This window comes from Chiloscyllium plagiosum, unplaced genomic scaffold, assembly GCF_037043375.1.
Source record: "Chiloscyllium plagiosum isolate Xiang-an unplaced genomic scaffold, Cpla_swu_hap1 HiC_scaffold_22, whole genome shotgun sequence".
Lineage (NCBI taxonomy): Eukaryota > Metazoa > Chordata > Chondrichthyes > Orectolobiformes > Hemiscylliidae > Chiloscyllium > Chiloscyllium plagiosum.
The window spans coordinates 38,020,387-38,041,613 of NW_028270160.1; the positions used below are offsets into that span (position 1 = coordinate 38,020,387).

Consider the following 21,227-nt stretch of genomic DNA (forward strand, 5'->3'; position numbering starts at 1 on the left):
CACAAATAAGCCTTGTTAATGGTACATTCTATTAATTTGCCATCAAAATCTCAAGTTCAAGTCTCTTTTGTATATTTACCTTCAAAACATTCTACTGTTTAAAAATAAAATTCTGAAGGCTATACAGACCTTTGTAAATTTATTTGTACATTTTAATCTTTACACTGATATTATGAGATTGTCACATATAATTTCATGGGGTGAAATGTTTCATACATACCTATAAATGCATGTTCTATAGTCTGGGAAATAGCACTAGAGCTCTCATAGCTTACTTCACAGGAAACCCTGCAGTATTACAAATGACTTCTCATTTACTATAAAAATATTAGTCAATTAACAGAGCGCATGCAGTGACATCATAACATGACCCTCTCTAAATTAATTTAACATTGAACAAATTTTGTTTAGCTGTCCATTATAAGTTACCACTTTGGTGCCACTTACCTATCTCTGACCTTACTTATAAACACATCTTCCTTGTTTCCTAGAAGTACAGACTACTAATGGAATTGGATTATACCGTCAGTCTGACTAAAGTCTTTGGGAAAGGGTTTTGTCTGTAAGATTTCCTGCAAAAATCTATCCTCAGAATGCTGAAACAAATAATAACATTGTTCAATATACCACAAGAGTAAGGTAACCTTGTTGAATAGGTATTGTATTTGCCCAGCTACTGATACCTTAGCTTTTGTGGGAGAGAAACAGGTCAGGGCTATGACATCATCACAACACAAGTGGCTCTCTGTCTATAAACTCAGAAAGAAATGTTTGCTTTGTGGGAAACCTGCACACAGTCATCAAAGGGTTTTACCTCAAACCCCTTACACCCTTTTACACAATCACCTGTTTAGAAAAAACAAAACTATTTGCAGCATTAACAATATGACTGGAATTTGGAGTTATTTTTGCATTGAGTACATCAAATAACAGTAACATTATACTGTGCTGCTACTTTACAGCAAGTTTAGAAATCGCCAAATATAAATTAAACACAGAAACAAATAGTTGGCAAAGGGATTTAGAACATTTTCACACGCTGTAGAGCAGAGAATTATTAATACCCACCGTCAAAACAGCTGGATGTACTGTGAATATATAGATGACACAAAGTATGCCTGAGAAGTGACAGCAGAGAAAATGTAAAGAGAAAAGTGTTTCCAAAGGAGCCATACAGCTGATAGATGTTGTGAGGTTAACTGACACCAGTACTTTGGCTTGTCTCCCTCGAACACAAGTTTCAAAGAGTGAGATCTACAAATAATAAGAATCCACACAGACCAGTCATGTTAGCATCCTCAAAACATCTCCTTCCTCCATGGAGAGAACACCAAGGTGTCAGCTCAATTTTTGTCAAAGTTCTGACACATAAATAGACAAACAGCCTCCTGTGTTCTGGCTAATTTGCAGAAACATGACTGCGACCGTGAAATTGTTTCTGTTTAGGCAGCAAAGAAGGCAAAGGGACAATAATTATTTTACATCACGCAAGCCAAAGCATTAAGGGCTGTGTCTTTCTTTTAATACTAAGTAAGGTTTGATAATTTGTACAACTTAGCTGATTAGCATTTGATTTGTAGTTCTGATCAGCACCACTAGAGGGCTTCTTATACATGATTTAATATATTTTGATCTTCAAGATTTGTCAAAAATGCTCTCTTACAACAACTTAGATCAATAAGTTGTTAAAGAATTCTATCTACAGGTATTTTGCACAGTCTATATAAATTTATGATTTTAATACTCAATGCAATAACTGTCAAGATGCAAATATTTAACTTCTTGCCCTAATACATAAATTTATTATAAAATATTGCAAGCTTCCTATTACAGAACTAAAGGAAAAAAAACAGAAGTTCCATTTGTACGAAACAAGTAAAGAAAATAAATGTGTAGTCATGTGGTCGTTAGCTGCTTGTTCAAAGTACAGAAAAAAAATTGCTGCAGCTGGACAATGAGAAAACAAATATGACTTTTTGAAACTTTTTGGTTCTCCAGATTTCTGATTAAAAATTAATGTAGATCAACTCACTAAGTCAGACACTGGGGTTTTGTAAAAGCAGAGTGGAGCAACAGCAGCTGTTGGAGAATTCCACATACTTTGATAACTGTTACAAAATCCTTTAATAACCCTTTGCTCTGTTGCAATCCGATGTCTCATTTATTTCATTCTTGAAATTTTATGTAAAGTATGTTTGGATTTCAGTAATGTCATTATTAAACATTCAGTTTGAAATTTTTTAAGTTGTACACAAAAAGTGGAAATGCATACTGATCCACATTAGGAGTTAATAGTTCCATTATAGGAAGTACATAACTATTTATTAATAATGTAAATAAAAGGAACTTTAAAGTGAGACTAACAGCTGCAATTTTAGATATAAAAGGGTCAAATAAAACTTAAAGGGCATTGATGCAATCAAAACCGGTTTAAATTCAATACAGACTACAAAGATGCCTTGTTTAATCCCTATATTAGTCCGTATTGAGTTAGTTAATCTTTACTAAGGCACCAGAGAGTGTATAATCTGACTTAGTGGGAGTGAGATGCTGAAAATGGGTACCAGATTGTAATATGTGCCATTAACTCATTGCATTTGCAAAGTAGGCCAGCTTTGTGCTTACTGCTAATATCCATGATCTCTGTATTCAGGACTGGCTAACTTTGCTTTCTATTGGCTGGATGCATCATGCAAATATCACATGTAGGTAATTCTGCTGCTTAAAGCTAACTTTCACCTCTTGAGGGAGGGGATGCATATTGGCTTGAAAAAATGGTGGGATTCATGGTTCGAGAGAATCTAATCCAAAAAACAGTGTCAAATTAAAAGTTTTTAAGACACTGCATGAGAGACTTTAGTGGAAGAACTGTAAATTTTTCAGATTAGCGATAAACCAGCTTTATGTTAAAGAACTACTTTCCCTAATTAGGTAGCTAGGTTGAATTGGGCTCCCTGGGCAGGAGTGACTCAGCTCACTAGTATTTCAGCTAGTAAAAACACAAGATGTTTAACAAATACATGAAGTAAGTAACACAAAGGTGGAGCTTTGCCTGACTGCAGCTAGACGGAGAAATTAACACTGGGAATTTGGTATGTGAGGGAGGAGGTGCTATTTTGACCCTTTACAGAATGGAGTGATCCAAGAGAGAGAAACGGACAATGAGATCCAAATTGAAAGCGGAAGGTATTAATTAGTTAAGTAAATAGGTGGTTAGTGAGTTTAAGATTTTTTTCCCCTCTAATCTGGGGAAATGTAAGCATTATATTAAGCTTCTACTTTAACTGGTTAACTCCATAACATAACTACAGATAATCATTGTGTGATACTTCCAACCCTATTACTTATTATTTAATAAAATACAATAAAGATAGAAGAGCAGTTGAGGTGCTGCAGTTATAGCACTTGGAAGGTGAAGACCTGTGTGATCCTTGGCAGCTGCATCTAGAATAATTGTCTGCAACTTGAGCAATTTTGGATTAGAATCAATGAGCGGCTGACTAAAGTTCAGACACTGATGCATCAGGAAGGGGAAGATCTACCTGGACTCTTTGTTGCAGGTGACAGCCATATCTTTTAGATGGAGTATTTCAGAACTCCCTACTCTGGGTGGGGTGTGACCACAATGGAGACAATATAGGAATCCAGCAGGTAGTGATAGAGAAGCCTCAATCCTTATAATGTCTGACAGGAGCTGAAAATGTGTTGCTGGAAAAGCGCAGCAGGTCAGGCAGCATCCAAGGAACAGGAGAATCGACGTTCGGGCATAAGCCCTTCTTCAGGAATCAATGTCTGACAGGATCAATGTTCTTGCAGCTTGCGTGGATGGGAGCAAGGGACTGCAGCGAGGTTGATTATATTGATGACAGTAAAATGGAATAGGGAGCCATTTATGTGGTGGCATGGACTTTAAAAATGTTTTAGCACGGACCATTATAATGTGGGAGGGTGACAGAATCTGTCATCCCCAGTCAATAGCATAGCCTATAGGTTGTGTTATCGGCCAAGACCTAGGATTAAGGTCATCTCCTCAGGTCCAGAGAGGAACTTGGAGTGGAAACAGAAGGATCCAGTTTTCATTGCCCACTCAGATTGCAATTACATAGATAGGGTTAAGAAAATTGATTTGCTGAAGAAACATGAGCAGCTAGAAGCTAAATTAGAAAGCAGAACCACAAAGGTAGTAATCTCTGGATTACTATCTAAACCCTGAACAGAATGATTTTAGGGTATATAAAATCAGACTTGTATAGGAGAGTTAAGAATTTGATTCATGGGGCACTGGCACCATGGAAAGAGTGAGCTGCACCACTGGGATAACCTTCAATTGAACTGTGCTGGGACCATATGACTCATATAACTATAGCTGTGGAGATGGCTTCAAACTAAATAGTAGGAGGTGGGCTCAGGAGAGGGTGCATGTAAAGGGAGATTTGAAAAGTTAAAGAGAAAATGCAAGACAATAGTATGGGGTTGTGGTATGGCTAGTAACAACAAAACAGTGACAGGCAGGGACAGAGACTACAAGAAGTACAGAGTACCAGCAAATAATGTTGACGTAAGGAAAAGTGGTAAAAACACAGGTAAATGGCTGAATGCATCAGAATGCACACAGCATTTATAGAAAGATGGATGAACAGAAAGCACAAATAGAAACAGTGAAAATGATAGGATAGCCATCTCAGAGACATAATTGAAAAGGGCCCACTGCTCCATCTTGAATAGTCAAGAGTTATTGAACTTTTGGCAGGAGACGAAGGAAAAGGAGATGAGGTAATTCTGTTGATAAAGGATGAGATCTGTGCAGTGGTGAGAAGTAATCTTGGTTTGGAAGATCAAGATATTGTGTCATTTTGGATGAAGATTTTTGGGTGGATGGATGGAATAGTAAAGGTTAAAAGGCATTGGTGGAAATGGTTTATAAACCCTCTAGTAGATAGACTGTGAAAAAGTATAAATCAAGAAATTTGTAAGAAATTTAATGGAATACTCCTGGGTAATTTTAGTCTTCATATCTCGTAGAAAAATCAGTTTGGCCCTTAGTAGCCTTGAGGATGAGTTCAGGAAGAATATTTGGGACTTGCTAACAAAATGATATACTCTGGATTAAACCAGAATTTGGCCATTTTAGATCTAGTAAAGTCAATGAGACAGAATTAATTAATAACCTTATAGTAAAGAATCCTTTAAGAAGGAGTGATCATAACATGATTGAATTTGAAATTCGGTTTGAGGCTGAGAATTCTGGGTCTACAACTATTGCCTTAATCAAGAGTAAAGAAAATTACAAGGGTGTAAGAAAGATTTGGCTAAAATGGAGTGTAAGATACATTAAAATATAAGATAGTAGTGAAGTAATGGCAGACATTAGATTAGATTACCTAAAGTGTGGAAACAGGCCCTTTGGCCCAACTAGTCCACACCAACCCTCCGAAGTGTAACCCATTCCCCCTAACTAATGCACCTAACTCTACAGGCAATTTAGCATGACCAATTCACCTAACCTGCACATCTTTGGACTGTGGGAGGAAACCGGAGCACCCAGAGGAAACCCACACAGACACGGGGAGAACGTGCAAACTCCACACAGACAGTCACCCGAGGCTGGAATTGAACCCAGGTCCTGGAGCTGTGAGGCAGCAGTACTAGCCACTGTACCGCCCTATTGTAAGAAGATGTTTTATAAACATCAACTAATAATTTTTTTAATGAAAAATTTAACTCTGTGAGAAGACTGCAACATCTGTGGCTTACTAAGGAAGTAAAAGTGTCAAATTGAAAGGAAAAGTGTACAGTTTCGCAAAGGATTAGTGGTAGGTCAGAATAAAGAAGTATTTTATAAACCAGCAAGGCGTATCTATAAAAAAAACAAAAGGGAAGAAATTAAAAATGGGAGAAAACTAGCAAGAAATATAAGCACACACAGAAAAACACCCACACGTATATGGAAATGAAAAGAATAGCAAAAGTAAATCCCTTAAAAGATGAGACGGGGTATTAATGGGAACCAAGGAAACGGCAGAGATTTCATGTAAGTATTTTCCATCTGTCTTAACACGCAAAAAAGCACCCCAATAATTGTAAAAATTCAGGACGAAAAAGGGAGGGAGAAAAATCATGTGATCACAAGAGAAAATGTATTAAGAAAACTATCAGGACGAAAGGCCGAAAAATTCCCTGGACTTAATGGCCTGCATCATGGGGTCTTAAAAGAAATTGCTGCAGGAAAAATGCTTGCAGTGGTTGTCAACTTCCAAATTCCTTTGGTTCTAGAAAGACCCTATTACACTGAATATATCACCATTATAACCAACAAAGTAGGGAGACAGAAACAGGAAAGTACAAGAAGGTTAATTTAACATTTGTCACAGGAAAATGCTAAAATCCACCATTAAGGAAGTACCATTATGCCATTTAGAAAATCATAATAACATCAGATAAATTCAATATGGTTCTGTCAAAGAAAATTTATCTTCAACAAATTTAATTGAAAATCTTAGAGAATGTAATAAACAATGTGGATAAAGGGGAAGCATTACATGTGGAGTGACTGGATAAAATGCTTCTGATATGACACACGAAAGGTTAATACACAAGATAACAGCTCATAATGTTAAGGTTGATGTATTAATATGGATAGAGGATTGACTGATGAGAAACAGAGTCAGGATAAATTGATAACTTTCTGGTTGGCAAACTAACTTTAATGGACAGCCACAAAGATTAGTGCTGGGGTCTCCACTATGCATAATCTACATTAATCACTTGGATTAGCTGTATTTGCTGACAATGCAAAAATAGATAGAAGCCCACATTGTGAAGAGCATATAAACAGTCTGAAAAGGGCCTATGTTAAGTGACTGAGCAAAACTTTCCTGATAAAGTTTAATGTGAGAAAATATGAGGTTGTCCACTTTGGCTGGAAGAATGGATAAGAAGAATATTATTTAAAGGGTGAGAGATTGGAAAATCATGCAATAGAAAGCGATCTGGCTGCCCTCATGCATGAATTACAAAATGTCTGCATGCAGATGCAGCAAGTCATTCAGAGGGCAAATGGGATGTTAACCTCTATAGCAAGGGGATGTGACGCATGAGTAAGAAAGTCCTGCGGCAACTTTAGGATATTGGTGAAACCTAGAGTACCATCTACAGTTTTGATCTGCTTTCATAGAAGGGATATACTTGTTTAAAGTAGTTAACAGGAAGTTCACTAGACTGATTCTGGGATGAAGGAGTAGATTATAAACAGGAGGTGTTTGGTATGCTTGCCTTTATTTGTCAGTGCATTAAGTATAGGAATTAGGAGGTCATGTTGTGGCTGTACAGGACATCGGTTAGACTACTTCTGGAATACTGCATGCAATTCTGGTCTCCTTGCTATAGGTAGGATGTTGTGACACTTGAAAGGATCCAGAAAAGATTCACAAGAATGTTGCCATTGTTAGAGTATTTGAGCTATAGGCAGAGACTGAATGGGCTGGGGCTATTTTCCCTAGACCATCAGAGGCTGAGGGGTGACCTTATATAGGATTACAAAATCAAGAAGAGCATGGATAGGGTAATCAGACATAGTCTTTTTCCTGGGAATGAGGAAGTCCAAAACCAAGAAGCCATAGATTTAAGGTGAGAGGGGTAAGATTTAAAAGGGACCTAAGGGGCAACGTTTTCAGGCAGAGGGTGGTGCATGTCAGGAATAAGCTGTCAGAAGAAGTGATGGACTCTGCTACAATTACAACATTTAAAAGGCATATGCGTGGCTATATGAATAGGAAGGTTTTAGAGGGATAGGGGCCAAATGCTGGCAATTGGGAGTAGATTTATTTAGGACCTGTGGTCGACATGAATGAGTTGGGAAGAAGGGTCTGTTTCTCTGCTGTATATCTCTATGACCCAATGACTCTAAGTTGGGCCCATACTCATTAGAGTGTAGAATAATAACAAATTTTATTGAAGTTTACTTGACAGAGTAGATGCTGGAGGATGGGGGAAGTCAGGGCAATCTAGAACTGGGGTCACCATTTAAAATTAAGGCATCTCTCATTGAAGACAGAAATGAAGAGGAGTTTATTTTCTCAAAGGATCATTCATTCTTGGAATTCTCTTCCACAGAGAGCAGTGTGGGCTGGGTCATTGAATATATTCAAGGCTGAGTTGGACAATTTTGTTGATCAGAAAGGGAATCTAGAATCAGAGACTTAGTGTAATGCAAGGAATTAAGTCTGATTGTGTCATAGACTTCATGAAGCATGTTTTATTTCAATACAGGAAGTGATGCAATGTTACATGATCTTCCTCTGCCTTGATATTCTTGTGATGTCCAAATGTCGCTGATGTAGTCATTGCAATATATCACATCTCAAGACTCCCAGAATAACCAATCTTTCTTCTTAAATGAGTAAATCATCCATAACACTCAGGAATTCCTCTATTCTTAGTAATGTCTGTGAATGGAAACATGTGGCATGTACGCTCGCCACCCCACGCTAGTCAGCACTCTGTGACCTTAGCACATTTTTCATTAGATTTCTGTGCTACAAGTGGCTGCAAGAGCAGGTTAGAAACTAGGAGTACTGACTTCCCAAACCCTGACCACTATCTACAGGGCACAAGTCAGGAGTGTGATGTAATATTCCTTACTTGCCAAGATGGGTGCAGCTCCAACAACATTCAAAAAACTTGACATCATCCAGGACAAAGCAGCCGACTTGATTGGGACCTACAAGCTACAAGCATCCAGCCCCTCCACCAACAATGCTCAGAAGAAGCAGTGTGTGCTATCTACAAGAGACAATTCACCAAAGATCCTTAAATACCACCTTCCAAACTCATGACCACCTCCTTCTAGAAGGACAGGGCATTAGATGCATGGGAACACCACCCACTCATCATCCTGACTTGGAAATATTTTGCTATTCCTTCATTATTGCTGGGTCAAAATCCTGGAATTCTTTCTCTATGGACAATGTGAGTCAATCTACAGTGCATCGACTGCAGTAGTTCAAGAAGGCAGCTCACCACCTTCTCAAGGGCAACTAGGGGCAATAAAAGCTGGCCCCACCAGCAACACTCACATCCCATGAATGAATACAACAAATGGAAAAGCTCTGATTCCATTCAGTCACTGAGTTTTCATAGAATCCTTTCAGTGTGGAAAAAGGCCCTTTGACCCAACAAGTCCACACTAACCCACCCAGATCCATTCCCCTACTATCCTATCATTACCCCTGGCTAATGCACCCAATAGACAGTTACCTGAGGTTGGAATCGAACCCGGGTCTCTGGTGTTGTGAGGTAGCAGTGCTAACCACTGAGCCACCATGCTGCCTGTTGAGTTGTTACTGGGAGAGTTGTGATTGTTATTATGTAAAGGCTCCTGCCTCTTCAATGAAAATGTCATCTCCTATGGGACAAGGAGATAGGGGACAAAGAATCAACTGTAGCCTATTGCTTCCCTGCAACATTCTCTGAGTTTACATCAAAGCACATAATCTTCAGTCTAAACTGTTGTACACATGGAGACATTTGCACTAACTGCTTAGAACATAAGAATATGATTAAGGATCAGTAGTATGTCTTTATCTTTAAGTGAAGACCAAGAACACAATTTGCCCATGTGATAGCTGATGCTTCTATTTCTATCACAGCTGTTCAGTCTGTTCAGTGCATGGGATTCATAGTAAACTGGTCCACACATTCCATCTACTTGTATCTGAAAGAGTACAGCTCCAGTCCTATAGAAGATGCACTTGTATCAATGATACTAGTTATTTCTGATTCACAGTGAGCTAATACGAACGTATCTTTGACTTTCTTGAAATCCCTCCATTGTGCTTACTCCAAGCAACATGTTTATTCCCATTGCAATAACTGATACAAAGGTTCATTGATGATAGCTAGGCTGGGCAAGAACTTTCTGATTTTGTTTACCTACATATGAATCACTGGAGATTAGTGACATTGTAAGTAACTGGAAACACCTTGGCTGCTCTTTTCTTCCATGGATTAACTTTAACACTGGATGAATCCACACCAGGCCCAAAGGAACTTAATATTCAGCTACAAGAATCTGCATTCATTGTTGAGTATAAGTGCTGCTACCTGTAAGCATTGCAGCACAACTTACCCTCAAGTGTCATGTTCTGCCTGAGTGAATTCATGGACGAGGACATCGTCCATGTAATGTACAACTCCATCCAATCCTTCTGGGATATGTGACATTGTCCTCTTGAAGATTTCTGGCACTGACATGACGCCAAAGGGTCATTTGATGAATAAAGTCTTCCAAACAGCGTAAGAAGGTTCCGGGCAACTTAGACTCTTTATCCAGGGTTAGTTTCCAAGGAAGCTTTGTGTCAATTGAACATTTTTCTAGTTTTGATGGAACTCTCCTCCACATAGCATAACATTCACATTCAATTATTTTGTTCATCTGTGTAAGATCAAAACACATGCTGCAAGATCAGTTGCTATTTGGGACTGGGATCATTCCCAACCACCAGGTTATTGGCTTTGTCACAGGTGAAATAACCCCACACTTCAACATAGAATTGATTTCCTTTTTACATTTGATAAGACTGGATGAGAAATTTTACTTTATATAAATAGACACACTGCTTTTGTGATGCAATATGTTGTCTTCAACTTTCTGAGCTCTGTGAACAGTTGTGGAAATTCAGCTCTCAATCTTTTGGGCTGATCTACATAGTTTTCTAAAACATCTGTGGAGAAAAAGCACAGTTAACATTTCAGGTCCAGTAATCCTTCTTCAGAACAGTTATGAAGGGTCACTGGACCAGAAACCTTTTGGCTTTCTCTCCACAAATGCTGCTCGGCCTGCTGTGTTTTCCCAGCAATTTCTGTTTTTGTTTCTGATTTCCAGTATTTGGAGCTCTTTGGGTTTTTTAAGTCACAGCATTTTAGTTGCTTTTCTTTGCAAATCCAGCGCAGGTTGGTACAAGATTTCCTGTTTAATAGTAGTTTAGGATCATACAAGGTTTCAGTGATTTTTCTTTCTGTATATTGAAGGCTGTCATTCAGTTTTCCTATGACCTTGAGTTCTATACCTCCTAGACCATGGAGTATTATACGTGATATCTGATGTGAACTTTTCTCCAGCCACAAATGTTAGAAGGAACTGAAACTGCTGCAACTGTATTTAACCTATAAATCATCTTACATTCTTCTACTTGGATATCAGTGCTCCACGAGCTTCCATTTGGTTCCTGGATCCTGCTGAGGAAAAACATCTCCACATCATTGATCATCTTCTACTTCATAGATCTTGCAATCTTTTAAGGACTTCTCATTTTTCTTATTTTACAGAGGCTTCTCCTCTGCCACACAGCTTGGAACTGTCCTTTTTTCTCACAAAAATGACTTTGGTGGGATGATTTTAATGCTGGAGTTTTTTCTTGCTGCACTATTATTTATTAATTGTGGTGGTTGATAGACACTTGCCCCGCGGGTTTGCTTTTGGACAACAACCTCTCTGCTTTTAAGTTCGACCGAATCAATCATTTCTGACAGACAGGTCTCCCTGTCACCCCAAATCACTGACTGAGTTAACTTCCTGGCATCAGCTTATCTGCACAGTTGAATTGTCTTTGTTAATGTTAAGTCATCCTTCAATTGCAAGTGGCCGGACAATGTTTCATCTAAGACTCCGAGAGCAGCTCTGTCACTGATTTGTTCTTGAAGCTATCATACTCTCAGTTTTCTTCAGGTTTGTATAGATCATTGTTAAAAATATTGATACTTTCCCCTTGTCGCTGGGTATGCTTATTAAGTTACTATTTGAGAATAGTACATTTTCACAGATTGAAGTAGGCATTGATTATCTGTATTATTTCCTCATATCTAGCTTTTTCTATATCAATCTCTTACTTGACTAGCATAGTGTTGGGATAGCTTTCTATTGCGTACAATAGTGCAGTGATTTACTCTTTGCTCATCTTGGAGAAAGTGAGGACTGCAGACGCTGGAGATCAGAATCGAAAAGTATGGTGCTGGAAAAGCACAGCCGGTCAAGCAGCAATGGAGGAGCAGGAGAGTCGAAGTTTCAAGCATAAGCTCTTCATCAGGAATAGGTGGGCAGGGGTGTGGGAGGGGCAGTGGTGCTGAGAGATAAATGGGAGAGGGGTGGGGCAGAGGGAAAGGTAGCTGGGAATGCAATAGATAGATGAAGGTGGGGGTGATGGTGATAGAACATAGAGGAGGGTGGAGCCGATAGATGGGAAGGGAAGTGGACAGGCAGGACAGTTCAAGAGGGCGGTGCCAAGTTAGAGGATTGGATCTGGGATAAGGTGGGGGCATGGGACATGAGGAAATTGGTGAAATCAACATTGATCCTGCATGGTTGGAGGGTCCCAAGGCGGAAGATTAGGCGTTCTTCCTCCAGGCTTCGGCTGGTCAGAGTTTGGCGGTGAAGGAGGCCAAGGACTTGCATGTCCTTGGCAGTGTGGGACAGGGAGTTGAAGTGTTTGGCCACAGGGAGTGGGGTTGATTGGTGCGTGTGTCCCAGAGATGTTCGCTGAAATGTTCTGCAAGTCGGCATCCTGTGTCCCCAATGTAGAGGAGACCACATCGAGAGCAACAGATACAGTAGATAACATGTGTGGAAGTACAGGTAAATCTGTGTTGGATGTGGAAAGATCCTTTGGGGCCTTGGACAGAGATGAGAGAGGGAAGTGTGGGCACAGGTTTTGCACTTCTTGCAGTGTAATCATACAACGTTCTTGGTCTCATGGTGTTAAATAATATCGATAGAGTCAGCTAAGGTAAGGGAACTGTTAACTTTACTTTAAGATCAAAATCTCATGATGATTCTCTCTATAGTTTCATCTTGCCACAAGGCTGCAAGGGAGAGCAAAATCATGGTGACACTGCATCACTTTCTGACACTGTTTTATTCAAATAGTACAGTCAGACTTCATGTCTTACAATACAGTAGGGGTCAGGAAAGAATTAAACTCACAATTATCGCCATGAACTTATTGAATGGCACAACAGAATGGCCTTCTGCTTCTATTTCTTAACATGCTACGAGGGGGAAGAAAAAAGTGTTCTAAATCCGCTGTGTGTGACATTTGAGGTGTTCTAGACACATAGCAAAAAGACACTACAACCAGATAGCTATGGACATCAGTGACAGGAGTCAAGCCCTGAGGAACTAGATGCCACAACAACTAAAATGACCTCACATGATTAGTCAAGGTTAGTGAACGCATCTTCAATTATTAGCCTTAGACACTGTGCAAATCACCAGACTCCCAACACTCCTTTATCAGCAAACTCTAAATCAGACTCCTAACCTAAGATTAAGATTCTTGACCTCATCTTTACGCACTTGGCACTGCAGTAAACATTATACATGCATTTCACAGCTGCCACACTCCACTAGCTGTTCAACCATGACAGCTATGTTAGCCAAAGAGATTGCATCACAATCGCTGGAACAATTACTTCTCAAGGGCAAGGTGACATAAAGGTAGCAGAAGAAGGACAAGAACTCCTACATCTTCTGACTCCCCTGGAGTCCATTACTGGGATGTTATTTGCTGAGGTCTTGGTCAATGGTTGCACTGAAACTATTTAAGACGACCATCTCCTCATTCTGAATGCTCCTCCTTACATCACACCCCTCCCCCCCCCCACGTCATATTCTTTTCTGATTTAGCAAATGAAGATAATGTCTGCATGAAACTCTCACATTAGCACTACCCCACCACCACGTCTAACTGATTGAAACATAGTTCTATCCTTTCACATACCCAAATGATGCAACGTCGTCCGTCAGTGAAGGAAGACTAAGATCACATTGGCAATGAAGCACTATCACTGGATTTGACACTTTCAATCACAAGCACAAATAGGGACACTCTGCATGTCTTCAAGGATGGGTCTGCATGTGGTTGTGGTGAGATACTGACCATGAGTGTACTGTAGCCAAGGTTAGTACAGATGCTAGCTCCTCAGAGGGCAAGATCCCATACAGGTTCTGCAGTAGAAGACTAAGAAGAAGATTTCAATCAGGCAGCTTGCAAAAAAAAAGCACAATGGCTACATGCAACAAAATATGTGGTCCATTGGGAAGCCTGACAGAAAGCCTGCAGACAATGTCTCGAAGTATGTAAGATGACTGCACCAATTTGGAACAGAGCCTTACACCAAACTTGGAGCCCATCCTCTGCAGCATTTTAGTGGTGTCCAACCCGAGAAGCACATTTGTAGACCCCTCAGCCATGTTGCAGGGTCTCATGGCCAATGTTGCAGGTTTCAACACAGTTCAAGCAATAGTCATCCAACTGTTGCAGTGCAAGATTAGACTGGGACTGTACAAACTCAGCTTGCAGTCATCATAGCTGTGGATGACAGTGTGCACAGGAGATTATACTGTATCACAGCAGCCTGACAATCTGCCCTTGAGATGATTCCTACAACTGCTGAAGTGCCAGCACAATGGAATGGCAGTGCCATTTATGCAGCAGAAACCTACCGTCCCCTCTGGGGATGACAGTATTCATCTTCCCACAACTGCCATGTGACCAGTGCCCTTGTTGTTGCCTGTCAGCCAACCAACACAGATCGCTGCCAGTCAGTCTAAGATGTTGCTGCTCACTCCTGTACTTTCCTGGCACAGAGTTGTTTGAGGTGGTCCTTCAAGACCATCTGCAGACACCCCCACTGAAGGTCAGCAGCCATGCTGCGCTTACAAAGAAAACACTGGATATCAAGGCTAGGGCAGGAAAAAGCATACAGACACAAGACAACAAGAAAGGTCCAAGCTGACAAGGTGACTTTTATATGCAATATATGAGTTCATTTCCAATTTTAGATTTCAATGTTGTTTCTTTTCCTCATTCTAAATTGTGTATCATAGCCTTATGACAATTGTCATTGACAGTGGGAAAGAACGATGTTAGGCCACTGGTGAGTGGGGAATTGGGGTCGCATTCAGTGGTAAGACAGGCAAGATATCCACTAATGTCCCATGGGGAAGCCTCATTCCTTGTGCTTTCTTTGATGAGGCAGAATGAATGTTAGCTCTCTTTGAGCTTCTTTAAGCAAAAATGGATGGCAAACTGCAAAATCATTCAAATATCCTGAACTCAAGATTGGAAAAATAGCCAGATACATAAATGTTTTTTGCCACAGCGGCCTTCAGAGCCACTGCTAATGTTGTCCTTGTCATGTTGCAGTTGTGGCACATTTCAATGAGGCATAGCTGTCACACACATTGCTCTTCACTGAAGGAGGAAAATCCTCATTAAGCAAATGAGGCAAGTATGGGCTGCTGTTGAAGGCCTTCTTCTTCTTACAGAAGTGTGTCCTGCTCTGTCCTAGTCTCTGTTCATTCTCTGAATCATGCTGTATTCCGAGGAGAACTGTCATGATAGTAGTGAAATATGGGACTTTCAATTTTAATCTTCCATCATCTGATTTAAATGCCTGGGATTTCCATGGACAGAAACAATATCGAAGAGGAAAAACACGGATTCAAAAATGGCCACAGTAATCACCTGACCATAGTTTGAGACAAGCTTCATGAAAAATAAATCAATAGACAGGATGCAGTCTGAACTGTAACTAATGTGTTATCAAAGATACTGAAAACTACTCAATCAAATCTCTAGCTCCTGTTTAATTTATACCCCTGTGGAGAGTTCACACGTTGATGTTCAAAACATTGCCTACAGTTGTACAGCTTGGAAACAATAAATCCAGACATGGGAATATACGAATGAGCTTTTTTCAAGCAAAATGCTTTGGCACAGTTAAGAGAGATGATTTATAATTGGAACTGGACAAGGTTCTTTTACTCTCCCCTGCTTTCTCTCAATCTCACAAATGGTAAAGCGCCTGATGTTAACGCAAAATGAAGGAAACATCCAATCATCAGGAACTCAAATATATCTGCTATATCTATGGCAGCCATTGATCCAGGATATACCTAAACAACTATGATGTCCACTGAAAACCTGATATCTCAAACAACCTAAGGACTTTATATATTATTCAATCTTCCATATTGTATTGGACACTATCGCCTTTTTATATTTTGTACCTGCATTATTATTTATTACTTTTCTCAGGTCTGGCTCTTCTATTCTCTCAGGGAGAGCTTCTACATGACTCCCTAATTTCTGGTGAACTCGTTAACTCCATTCTTCCTGAAGAAAGGCTTAGCTACATGCTAAAACCATCTTAATTTTTTCTGAAGCCAACTAAAGAGGTTGAAAAGAGTGGAGCTAATTCAGTGGCAACAGATTTGGGGACTGGCCATAAGGCAGCAAAAGAGGTCATTTTAAGTGAGTACCTGTTAGTGCTAGAGGTGTACCACCAAAAATTCTATAATCTCAGTAAACAGCCTAATTGAATACAATGTGAACAGCTTAAGCTGCTCACTTTTGACCAGAGGGTATTAGCACTTAAAATTGAGACCACCTCCTAAAACCTTTGTAAGTCTCCTCAGAGTTCAAAAGCTTAATACCCTTTCTAGTCGAAGTGTACATAGATTTATAGTAGGTAGTATGGCTCAGATAGTAGACAATGCTGCCAAAAGATAATGGATTAACACACAGACCAAAAGCTCAGGTAAACTGGGGTCTGCAATCTTGCACAAACTCAAAAGAGATTAAGTACAGAAAATAAAGGTGAATTTGCCTCCAAAAGTGCATTCGTTTACGATGGAAATTCCTTTATTATCTACTGTATCATAAGAAAATGGGTATCAATATTGTGGTATTAGAGACTCGAACATATGGTTATTACAGCTAACTATGATACATGACAATTATATTCATTAAAAGTCTGAACTGATATTAAGCACACATCTAGTCACGTGTCATGTTTCAAATGATATAAATTACGATAAGGTATGAGATCTTGATATACTCTGATCACATGATATGATGCAGTGAAACTATCATGAGAATGCCACTTAAAGGAAAAAGGGGAAGGCATTAATGTAGTGGTGAAGTCACGGGATCAAAAATCAACATTCTCTTTAATTTGCACATTATTCCATGCACGGCAATCGACATTGATACACTGAAAACGGCACTGACATCTGGTTCACTGCTACATATGGACCTTGGAGATCCATGCAGCTAGAAAAAAAAAATTGGATGGATCCCTGCTAGAAGTCCAGAATCCCAGGCGACTGTTCTGGGGATGTGGGTTTGAATTTTCCTGATGGCATGCGGTGAAATTGAATTTAGAATCATAGAGTCATAGAGATTTACAGCATGGAAACAGACCCGTCAGTCCAACTCGTCCATGCCAACCAGATATCCCAACCTATCCAGTCCCACTTGCCAGCACCCAGCCCATATCCCTCCAAACCCTTCCTATTCATATACACATCCTGATGCTTTTTAAATGCTGTAATTGTACCAGCCTCCACCACTTCCTCTGGCAGCTCATTCCAAACACGCACCACTTTTTGCGTGAAAACGTTGCCCCTCAGGTCTCTTTATATCTTTCCTCTCATACCCTAAATCTCTGCCCTCCAGTTCTGGACTCCCCCTACCTAGGGAAAACACTTCATCTATTTGTCCTATCTATGCCCTTTATCATTTTATAAACCTCTATAAAATCACCCCTCAGCTTCCGACACTCCAGGGAAAACAGCCCCAGTCTATTGAACCACTCCATATAGCTCAAATCCTCCAACCCTGGCAATATCCTTGTAAATCTTTTCTGAACCCTTTCACGTTTCACAACATCTTTCTGATAGGAAGTAGAGTAGAACCGCACACAATATTCCAAATGTGGCCTAACCAACATCCTGTACAGTCGCAACATGACATCCCAACTCCTATACTCAAAACTCTGACCAATAAAGGAAAGCATACCAAACGCCTTCTTCACTATCCTATCTACCCACGACTCTACTTTCAAAGAGCTGTGAAACTACACTCCAAGGTCTCTCTGTTCAGCAACACTCCCTAGAACCTTACCATTAAGTGTATAAGTCCTGCTAAGATTTGCAACCTTGCATTTATCTAAATTAAACTTCATCTTCCACTCCTCAGCCCATTAGCCCATCTGATCAAGATCCCATTGTAATCTGAGACAAACTTCTTCACTGTCCACTACACCTCCAATTTTGGTGTCATCTTCAAACTATATCACCTATGTTAATATCAAATCATTTATATAAATGACACAAAATAGTGGACCCAGCACCGATCCTTGTGGCACTCCACTGGTCACAGGCCTCTAGTCTGAAAAACAACCCTCCATCACCCCCCTTTGCCTTCTACCTTCGAGCCAGTTCTGTATCCAAATGGTTAGTTCTCCCTCTATTTCATGAGATCTGACCTTGCTAACCAGTCTCCCGTGGGGAACCTGTCGACCGCCTTACTGAAGTCCATATACATCACATCTACTGCTCTGCCCTCATCAATCCTCTTTGTTACTTCTTCAAAAAACACAATCAAGTTTTTGAGACATGACTTCCCATGCACAAAGCCATGTTGACTATCCCAAATCAGTCTTTGCCTTTCCAAATACATGTAAATCAGGTCTCTCAGAACTCCCTCCAACACCGACATCAGGCTCACTAGTCTATAGTTCCCTGGCTTGTCCTTACCACCTTTCTTAAATAGTGGCACCACGTTAGCCAACCTCCATTCTTCTGGCACCTCACCTGTAACTTTCAATGATACAAATATCTAAGCAGGGGGCCCAGCAATCACTTCTCTAGCTTCCCACAGAGTTCTAGGGTACATCTGATCAGGTCCTGGGGATTTATCCATCTTCATGTGTTTCAAGACATCCAGCTCTTCCTCCTCTGTAATATGCACATTTTTCAAGACGTCACCATCTATTTCCCTACATTCTATATCTTCCATGTCCTCTTCCACAGTATACACTGATACAAAATACTCGTTTTAGTTATCTTTCCCATTTTCTGCAGCTCCACACAAAGGCCGCCTCACTGATCTTTGAGAGGCCCTATTCTCTCCCTAGTTACCCTTTTATCCTTAATGTGTTTGTAAAAACCCTTTGGATTCTCCTTAACCCTATTTGCCAAAGCTATCTCATGTCCCCTTTTTGCCCTCTTGATTTCCCTCTTAAGTATATTCCTACTGCCTTTATACTTTTCTAAGGATTCACTCAATCTATCCGGTCTATACCTGACATATGCTTCCTTCTTTTTCTTAACCATACCCTCAATTTCTGTAGTAATCTGGCATTTCCTACACCTACCAGCCTTTCCTTTCAACCTAACAGGAATATACTGTCTCTGGACTCTCATTATCTCATTTCTGAAGGCTTCCCATTTTCCAACTGTCCCTTTAGCTGCGAACATATGCCCCAATCAGCTTTTGAAAGTTCTTGCCTAATACTGTCAAAATTAGCCTTCTCCAATTTAGACCTGAATTTATTGAACTGAATTCAATAAAAATCTGGCATTATTGAAAAGTAGTCTGATGTTAATTGTTATTTTAAAAAAGTCTGATTCATTAATGCCTTTTAAGGGAGGAAATCTGCCATCCTTATCTGGTCTGGCCTATATGTGATACCAGACTCAAAGATTTTTAAATGTCACCTAAACAGCAAATAGTGACAGTCAACAAATGCTGGCATAGCCACTGACATCCATATAAATGAATAAATTCTGACTCTGGGACATAACACAACATCCCCCTGAAAATGTATCTGAAACAGATAAAAATGGTTATATGTCGGCCCATCGTCAATTCAATAAATATACAACGCATGAAACAGGACTTATAAGACTACAATTTCAAAATTCAACTTTACACTTTGGAAGCCTGACAACTCATTGTGATCTGGTAGTTCTTAGCTACTTGCTTTTAGAGAGATATGAGTTGTTCTCTGTTGGACTTGCTTGATAAGGGATTTGGTTAATTTGGATGGCTGGTTTGCAATGCAGAATAACACCAACAGCGTAGGTTCAATTCCTGCACCAACCGAAAGACTCTCTTTTCCAACTTCTCCCACACCTGAGGGATGGTGAACCCTCAAGTTAAACTACCACTGGCTGTCTCCCTCTAATGAGACATCAGCCCTATGGTCCGGTAAGATTGTAGTAACTTTACTTTTACTTGGGTTGATTGCTGTCACTCAACATCACCACTCATCATCATTGGAACATTCTTCCTTACTCTGTTTGTGCAAGAACAGTATGCCATACACTGGTGTGAGCTGTCCTCTGTTCCATTAATGTAACACGATGATCAATAATGACTTTGTATGATCTGGGCTGGCTGCATATTTTAGAAACCTTTGCTAGTATCTAAATGTTGGTGTTTGTTTTTCTAACAGAAGTGTATCACACTATTTGCCCAAAGTGCAGTTCTGACAGTTCTGCCTCTGCACTACTGGTTCATTCTCCTCTGTCCTTGAAGAAGAACATCCTGTGATTTGAAAGAATTAATTACTGGACAATAGCATTCACACTTTCCTTCTGAACACAAGTTGTGCTGGACGGTATTCTCTTTTCCCATTATGTTGTGTGAAAATGTCAGAATGAAATTTGAAAATCTTAACTTTGGTGCTTAACATGGGATCTTTGATACGATATTTTATTTCTTATATTCTGCTAGACCATTTGAATGTGGTTAGTCCAAATGATAACATGATATGGATCACGACGCATTTAGTGTACTTTGGTCAGTTGTCCACATTATCTGTTCCAAAATACCAAGTGAACTGAAAATAACACACATCATGTCAGCAACGGTTATGCTTATTGTGTTGCTGAATTTTAGGCAATGGGAGTGTTAGATAAGTTTTCTATCACATGGATGTAAATGTCCCCTTGCAGTGTTAATAGGTCTGTTGCTACCTTTGGATAATGGCAGAGGGAGCATCATGTGGATAAAGAAGCTCTGTTAGGTCGACACATTTGGTATGCCTTAAATGCATTCCCAAGTTGTTGAATATCCTGACTCATCTCTATCCAATGCACAGTTTCACATGCCAGCAATCTTGAGCATTCAATACCAATCTGTCCCTGGTGTAATATAGACATGCTAACTTGGTGTTTGTTTTTGCTCAGAAGACTTGTTTGCCATTGAAAATAACTTGTCCTGATTACCAAGTTCACCCTGGATGACCAAAATGAATAAATCTTTTCAGATATTCCTTATGACCTTTTGCTACTCTCCATTTGCTCATCTTCAGCAGTTGTTGATTGCAACTTGACATACTGGCTCTATCCAAAGAGTAACAGATTAACCTTGAGGATA

At 39.8% G+C, this 21,227-nt stretch overlaps 1 protein-coding gene across 10 annotated transcripts in view; it reads right to left on the reverse strand.

The window, feature by feature from the left end:
• Window positions 1–21,227, reverse strand: part of ebf3a (EBF transcription factor 3a) — a 152,564-nt gene that overhangs the window by 60,267 nt on the left and 71,070 nt on the right. The window contains exon 1 of one of the 10 annotated variants that reach the window (XM_087998974.1): window positions 448–492. The exons of 8 other annotated variants lie outside the window; for them this stretch is intronic. The gene's annotated coding sequence lies outside the window, so the exon portion shown is untranslated. Of the gene's footprint in view, window positions 1–220; window positions 261–447; window positions 493–21,227 lie in introns of those variants that run through there. One more of the 10 variants, XM_087998975.1, reaches the window with a different exon arrangement.